Here is a 7211-nt window from a genome sequence, read left to right as displayed (position 1 = left end):
CTGGCCTTGAACTCAGAAATCTGCCTGCCTCTGCCTCCCGAGTGCTGGGGTTAAAGGCATGTGCCACCACGCCCGGCTCTTGTGCTTATTTCTTAATTTGAACAAACATCTTATAGTTTCAGGAGATGGTAACATTAGTATAAACTGACTACAATATCTATAGGAATCCCCTATACTGTTTTGCAATTCATTCATAATCTCAAATAATTTCAGACCAGAAATGCTTGTGTGTGTGTGTGTGTGTGTGTGTGTGTGTGTGTGTGTGTGCAGGTGTGTGTGTTTGCAGCTATGTCTGGCTTTTTACATGGGTGCTAGGAATTTGAACTTAGATCATCAGTTATATAAGAGCTGAAGACCCCAAAAGAAGTGGAGCTGTCACAATGCAAGGGGACTGAGAGAAGCAGACAGGATGAGTTCAGGTAGACAAGAAGTCTCTTTCTTCAGTATAGGAGGGACATGAATGAAGACAAGAAGGCTTATCAATAATGTTATAGACAAGCTTATCTCTTTCATGCAAACCACTTTGAGTTTGCCCCACAGGGTGGAGTCACCTAACCTTCTGAGAGTTAAAGAGTCTAGGAGAGGTTAGAATTGTGGACACCAGAGAACTCTGGGTGCTGGTGAGTCCCATAAACCAAATGACATGAGAAAGCATTATTTTCCAACCATCCCAAAGGTAAGAATCACTTCAAACTTGTTAAAATGATGCAACATCTTGTTAGCCTCCAATACACCTACCGGAAAAAAAAAAAAGCCCATGAAAGAGCACTGATAGTTTGGGCAGCAAGCCTCTGGTGGGTTGTTCTCTGAGGATTGCTCGAAGAGCACTGAGCTGAAGGAATGCCAAGCCCCAGTTGCTCCAAGCATCTCTGAGGACAGCAGCCTAGACCTCACTCCGAAGCTGGCTAGAACCGCACATCTCTCTCCTCATAGAATACATTAGAACCTGCATTTCAGGTTTGAGTCATATCACAGTTTGAAAAGCCATATGCTAAGTCACTGCTCTTGCCAGAATAAGTACTGGGTTGATTGGCACCGTTACATGATTGCCCCCAGAGCAGCTGATGAGGCCATTAGCATGAAGACAAAGTCTTGCTTATAGTGATCTGGGTTGTAAGGAAAGGCAAAGAAGTACTGAGAGAAGATCTGAAGCCTTCGGACTCTGGGTCTGGAGAAGGAAGAAGCCATGGAAGAGAGCTGATGAACAGGAAGGCTAGTGCAGCTGAGAGACTCAGAGTGGGTCGAGTACAAGGATGGAGAGGAGAAAGGAGTGCAGAGGGAGATAAGTTGGGAGGTGTCTCACATTCCAGGGAATGCCTTGGAGGTGAATACCTACTGAGGAATGAGGGTGAAAGTCCCAGAAAGCTGAGGAATGCACAGACTTGTGAGGTCTCCTGACTGAGTGGGTCATTGAAAGTTCAAGTACAGTTTGCTCAAGATGAGAACTTGCACTTATTTGCTCAGCCACTATTCTTTAGGGATCCATGTGACTTGGGTGAAACTCTCCCAGAGCAAGAATGGAACTATAACAGGGACATGGCCAATCACAGTATCCCATCCTCTGACCACTCTGATTGATTCACAGTGAGGCACATGGGCACATGACCCATCTGGACCAGTTAGAATTTCTTGGTGAGTCTGGAAGGAAGGATCACATTTTCTTTGACATGTATAAGTTATGAAAGTAACATGGGCTGAGGTGTGGGGCAGGCTGTTCCACCCTGTGGAGAGATGTGGTCTAAGACAGACTGAAAGGCAAAATCAGAGAAACCGGGAAATCATCCCATGCTATACCATGGCTTACCAAACACCTAGTCCTTATGACTCTTAAAGCTAGATACGACTGCACATTTAAGTTAATGGACCACATCTTCCTCTGTGTTTATTTGCCAAAGCTATATGAACTTGGGTCTGTTGCCCCTGAGAAGCTTAATACAAAGGGATAACTTGGCAGTAAGGGCTAGAGTCTTCAGTGAACCTGGGTTCTGGTTGATTGGGGATCGGTGTGACTATGGATGGAGGGGGTGTGAGCAAGAACCAAAAGAGGCTATCAAAGGCCAAGGGGTTCAAATAGCAGAATTGAGGGTGTGTGTGTGAGAAGTTCTGAGAGAATGTCAAAAGCTACCTGGAGGAAGGCTTACAGGTAGAGAAACTTCACAGGAAGCCAGCAGAACCATTCACCCAGACACCAGTGAGGCCTGGGTTGAGCTCTGATACTGTCTGGGCTGGACATTCCTCCATCCTATATAGGATGATCCTGGTCTCAAGCCCCTGGTCTATCTCTGATCCTGTCCCTCCCTTCAGACTTAGGGTCATGTCAAAGCTGTGTCTGAGGATCTACTATCTTCTTTGACCTGATAATCTATAGCCATCACCCTCAAACACCAAGACTTCAGGTCATGGTCCAGAAAGCCAAATTGTATTTTCCGTCTAGAGATCAACTATCAACCAACTATTAAATGCTCCCATGTGACCAGTTTCTTCACATGAGGAAGGAGGTGATGCAGACACTATCTTTGCTCCCAAGAGGCTCTGTAAGTTCCCCAGTTTCCACAAACTCCCCGTCATTGAGGAAAGACATTTTCTGCCCATTCCTTAGATTTTTAAGTAATGTGTGTGCAGAAACTCAGAGATCTGGTTTGGTAATAACAAATCAATACTAGAACTATCAAGCCAACAGCAGAAGGAAGTGATTTCCACCAGAAATGCCTTTATTGTTTTGTTTTAAGTTAATGATAATTACAGATTTCTGTCCTTCTTCTCCTCTTTCCTCCCCTCAGCTCTCAGATCAGGAAGTCTCAGAATACACCGTGGTCCCAGCAGTTCTTGTGCACAAAACCTGCCTGAAGCAACACAGAAAGAAAATAGTAGCCTGCCTAAAACAACCTGTAAGCTGCTTTACCAACATCTGCTGTGTGTTAAGGTGTCTGTTAACAACAGAAACCCAACACTGAAAAGTTCTGCCAAGGGGCTGGAGAGATGACTCAATTGGTTAAGTGCTTACCACTCATCGTGAGGACCTGGGTTCAGTCTGCAGCTCCATGCCAACGCCCATGTTTGCTGCACAGGCAGGAAGACTTACCTTCAGATCCCTAGCATCTATGGAATGAGCCAGGTGTGGTGTATGGAGCTGTAACCCTGAGGTTCGAGGGGAAGGTTGAGGCAGGAAGATCCTGGAACTCACTGGTCAACAAGACTGCCAATGGGTGAGTCAAGGGTCAGTGAGAGACCCTGTCTGAAAAGTTAGATAGAAAGACATAGAGGAAAATATCTAATAGTCACTTCTGGCTTTCACACACACAGGCACAGGCAGGTGAGCCTGAACACTATTGTACACATACACAAGCATATGCTACACACACACACACACACACACACACACACACACATACACAGAACTAAAAATTCAAGCATGGTGGTACATAATCCCAGTAATGGGGAGGCAGAGGAAGGTGGGTCTCTAGGGCTCTCTGATGAGCCAGCCTGGGCTAATCAGTGAGTCCCTAGTCAATGAGACACAACTATCTCAAAAAACAGGGTGGATGACACCTGAGGAACAACACCCAAGGTTGACCTCTGGCTTCTCCATGGACATGTGCACACATGTATCTTTACATGAGCATGTAATAACCTGCAAACACACCCACACAATATACCTTTCCCTTAAACACAAAGAAAACTCTGCCAGTGACCTTTCATGAGCCCTGCCCTCAGCAAAGAACCTAGAAATTGTCTTCTTTCTTTTACTGTGTGTGTGTGTGTGTGTGTGTGTGTGTGCACATATGTATGTATGTGTTTTTATTTGTTATTGTGCTTTTGAGGTGCTGGGAGTGGACCTTGTGTTTCATGCTTGCTGGGCAAGTGCTCTATCACTATGTTGTATTCTCATCCTCTTTCCCTCCCTCCCTCCCTCCCTCCCTCCCTCCCTCTCTTCCTCTCTTTTCTAAATGCAGGGCTTTGATGTTAGCTAAATTGGCCTTAAACTCACTTTGTAGTACAGGCAATTCCTGAAATTGCAGTCCTCTGCTTAGACTCCCGAGCAGTGAGCATTGGAGGCCTGGCTCAAAGTAATCCTATGTAGCATAATTGGAGCTATGTACTTACCAAATAGCTTGCCCAAAGTCACATAGTTATAGGTGTTACAACATGGATTTGAACCAGATAGTATAACTTCAGGATTTAAAAGATAATTATTGGATAGGTGGGTAGTTGGATAAGTGTATAATATATGTGTATGAATGGATGCATGGATGGATATATCGATGGTTGAGTGAATGGATAGGTGAATGGATGGATGCACTGATAAATATATGGGTGGGAGGAAGGATGATGGGTATATTGATTATAGATGAGTAGCTGTAGACTCAAACCCTTAGAGGTTTGCTCTGAGATTGATTGAGACAAAGGTTAATTGTCTTACAAGGCTGGCATTCTCTCACCCCAGTGGCCTCGCTCTGCTTTCTCAGGTCTGCACCTCGACCACTTTCATGTTGTTGGCTTGGGAGCTCCTCCAAACCAGAGTGGTATGGACAGATGGCAACATGATGTATTATGGGGACCTGTCACCATGGAGTAGGGGTGGCCTGAGTTTTCTCCTTTCAGCTTTGTTCCTTTTCCCATTCTCTATCTGTCCCGTGTGTCTGTTACCTGTGCTGAACACTGGAGGCTCTTGGAAAAATCACTCCTTACCCTACCCTCTCCCCATGTTCCCATGCTTTAAAGCTCAGGGTGCTCCCTCCCCGTTCAGAATAAGTGCAGAATCCAGGCCTGGCCCATCATGGTTTCATCCCTGGGCTGCACTGTTTGATTCAGGAAAGGGCTGATGGCCCGAATGCATGAATACAGCTCACTCAGTAAGTCTGGGTTTGGGAATTGTTTAAGGAGAGAATCTGTTTTTCTTTGGGGGTGCTAAGAGGTGGCTACATGCTAGTACTATGACATCGTTTTGACACACTGTGGGGGAGACTGTGTCTGAGACAGAGCCAAGGTGGTGGAAGGAAAGCACGGGTGACAAGAGGTAAGTGGAAGTTCTGAGCTCACGTTTGAGGCTCTGCATCCAGGCTTACCTGATGCTACAGACCGTTGGACTTTTCAGTGATGGAAGCCAAAAAGTATAGCATTTACTCTTTTCTTAATTCAAACTGAATTAGGTTTTTGTAAGTTTTTCAGAACAGGTCTCTACTATAATATTTATTATTTTTTGCATGGGTACAAGTAAAATACTTTTAATAATGTTATTAAGAAGAACAAAAGGCATAGGGGCTCATAGAGACTGAATTCCCAACCAGAGCATACATAGGATAAACCTAGGCCCCCTACATATATGTCAGAGCTGTGCAGCTGGGTCTTCATGTGGGACTCCTAAAGTGGGAGCAGGGGCTGTCTCTGACTGCACTGCCTGCCTTTGGATCCCTTTTCCTCTTGTCTAGCCCCCATAGAAGAAGATGCACCTAGTCTTACTTCAACTTGATATACCAAGCCTGGTTGATATCCATGGGAGGCCTATCGGGATGTAAAGCAAATAAATAACTTAATAATATTTTTTAAACTGGAAAAAAACACCCTGGAAAAAAAGAACAAAAGACAACTGTCCATCCCTGAGACCAGGCAGGCAGTTAACAAGCAGAGCTGCAGGATAACAGAGTTTGCCAAACAAATGCTTAGCAGGTTTGACTGGAGATATGAGGAGAGGAGGTTGGGAATACCCCCTGGAAATTTTCCAGGAGGGAGAAAGAAAAGTAACAATTGGGTTGGTTTCATCTGCTCTTCCTGCTCCTCGATTCCAGCTGGACACAATGAGGCTCCTTTAGCTGGTAGCCTGCAATTACAGCATGTGTCTCAGGAATCCTGCTGGTCCAGGCCTCTCTCCACCCTGGGCTGGCCCTGCCTTGGGACAGAAGGGGCTGGAATAGTTTCTCAGTTTGCTGGGATATACTGGAGCCAGAGCTTGGACAGGCAGAAGATGTTCCCAGAGCCCAGAGAATGGATATGAGGCTATTTCTCAGGACTGCTTCTCTGGAGGAGGAGGGGACAAGGCAGGAGGGGTTTGTCTGTAGGACACTGACAGATGCTTTTAAGGTTATCAGGATGCTTTTTGGACCCACATAATGCCTGTGTTACCATCCACATAATTTTCTTTGTGTGTGTGTGTGTGTGTGTGTGTGTGCGCGCGTGCACGTGCGTGCGTGCACATGTGGGCCCAGCTGTGTACTGGTATGCATATGTGTACATGTACATGTATACATGTTCATACACACCCGAGGTCAGAGGACCAACCCTGGGTATCATTCTGTTAGAGCCGTCTACCTTGTTTTTGAGCCTAGAGCTCTCCAAGTACATTAACCTAACCAGCCAGTGAGTCCCAGGGATCTGCCTGCCATCTCTGCCTCCCCAGAGCTGGGGTTACAGGCATGTGCCACCATATTTGACCTTTTTTACATGGATTATGGGAGTTAAACTCAAGTCCTCATGGCTGTAAGGCATGCACTCTGCAGACTGAGCTACATCTCCAGCCCCTGGGACCTTTGAAGTTGTGCAAATCCGTGCTCTGCAGCAGAATGCACAGAAGATTTCTATGGGATCTAACAGGAAAGCAAACACCTACATGTGATGCCATTCAGGATGAGAAACAGCCTCTTACCCGCCAGCATCCATGCGCCCTCTGCACCTCTGAACACTTTTGCACCCCTCAGCCATCCAGAAGTTTCTACTCTTCTTGGCTTCTGTAATCAGGGAATATTGCTTCTGTTTGCACTCTCATTGTAGTCTTTCTTTACGTCAGCTCACTTTGTAAATATACACAGTTACATACATACATTTATATATATAATGAGGCAGGACTTTACTATATAGCCCAACCTTCTCTCCAACTTTGTGATCGTCCTGCCTCCAAGAGCTAAGATTATAGATGTGTCTTTATTCCCCTTCTTAAATTTCCTTTGAGTATTTTACTGGGGTAAAATTCACATTCTATAAAGTCAACCCTTTTGAAGTTCGGAGGCATCCCGCACATCCACAGTGCTCTACAAATGCTGCCTCTGTGTAGTTCCAAAATGTTCTTAAATTCCATAGTGGGAACCACAGGTCCATAAGCACCCATTTCCTCTGGGCAGCTGCCAGTCTGTTCTGATTCTCTTGAATTTGCCTTTTTTTTTTTTTTTTTTTTTTTGAGTTTTTTTTTTTAAGTTGAGTACAAGCAGTTATGTCTGCTG

Source organism: Mus pahari, chromosome 1 (genome assembly GCF_900095145.1).
Source record: "Mus pahari chromosome 1, PAHARI_EIJ_v1.1, whole genome shotgun sequence".
Taxonomy (NCBI): Eukaryota; Metazoa; Chordata; class Mammalia; order Rodentia; family Muridae; genus Mus; species Mus pahari.
This window is presented reverse-complemented; position numbering follows the sequence as displayed.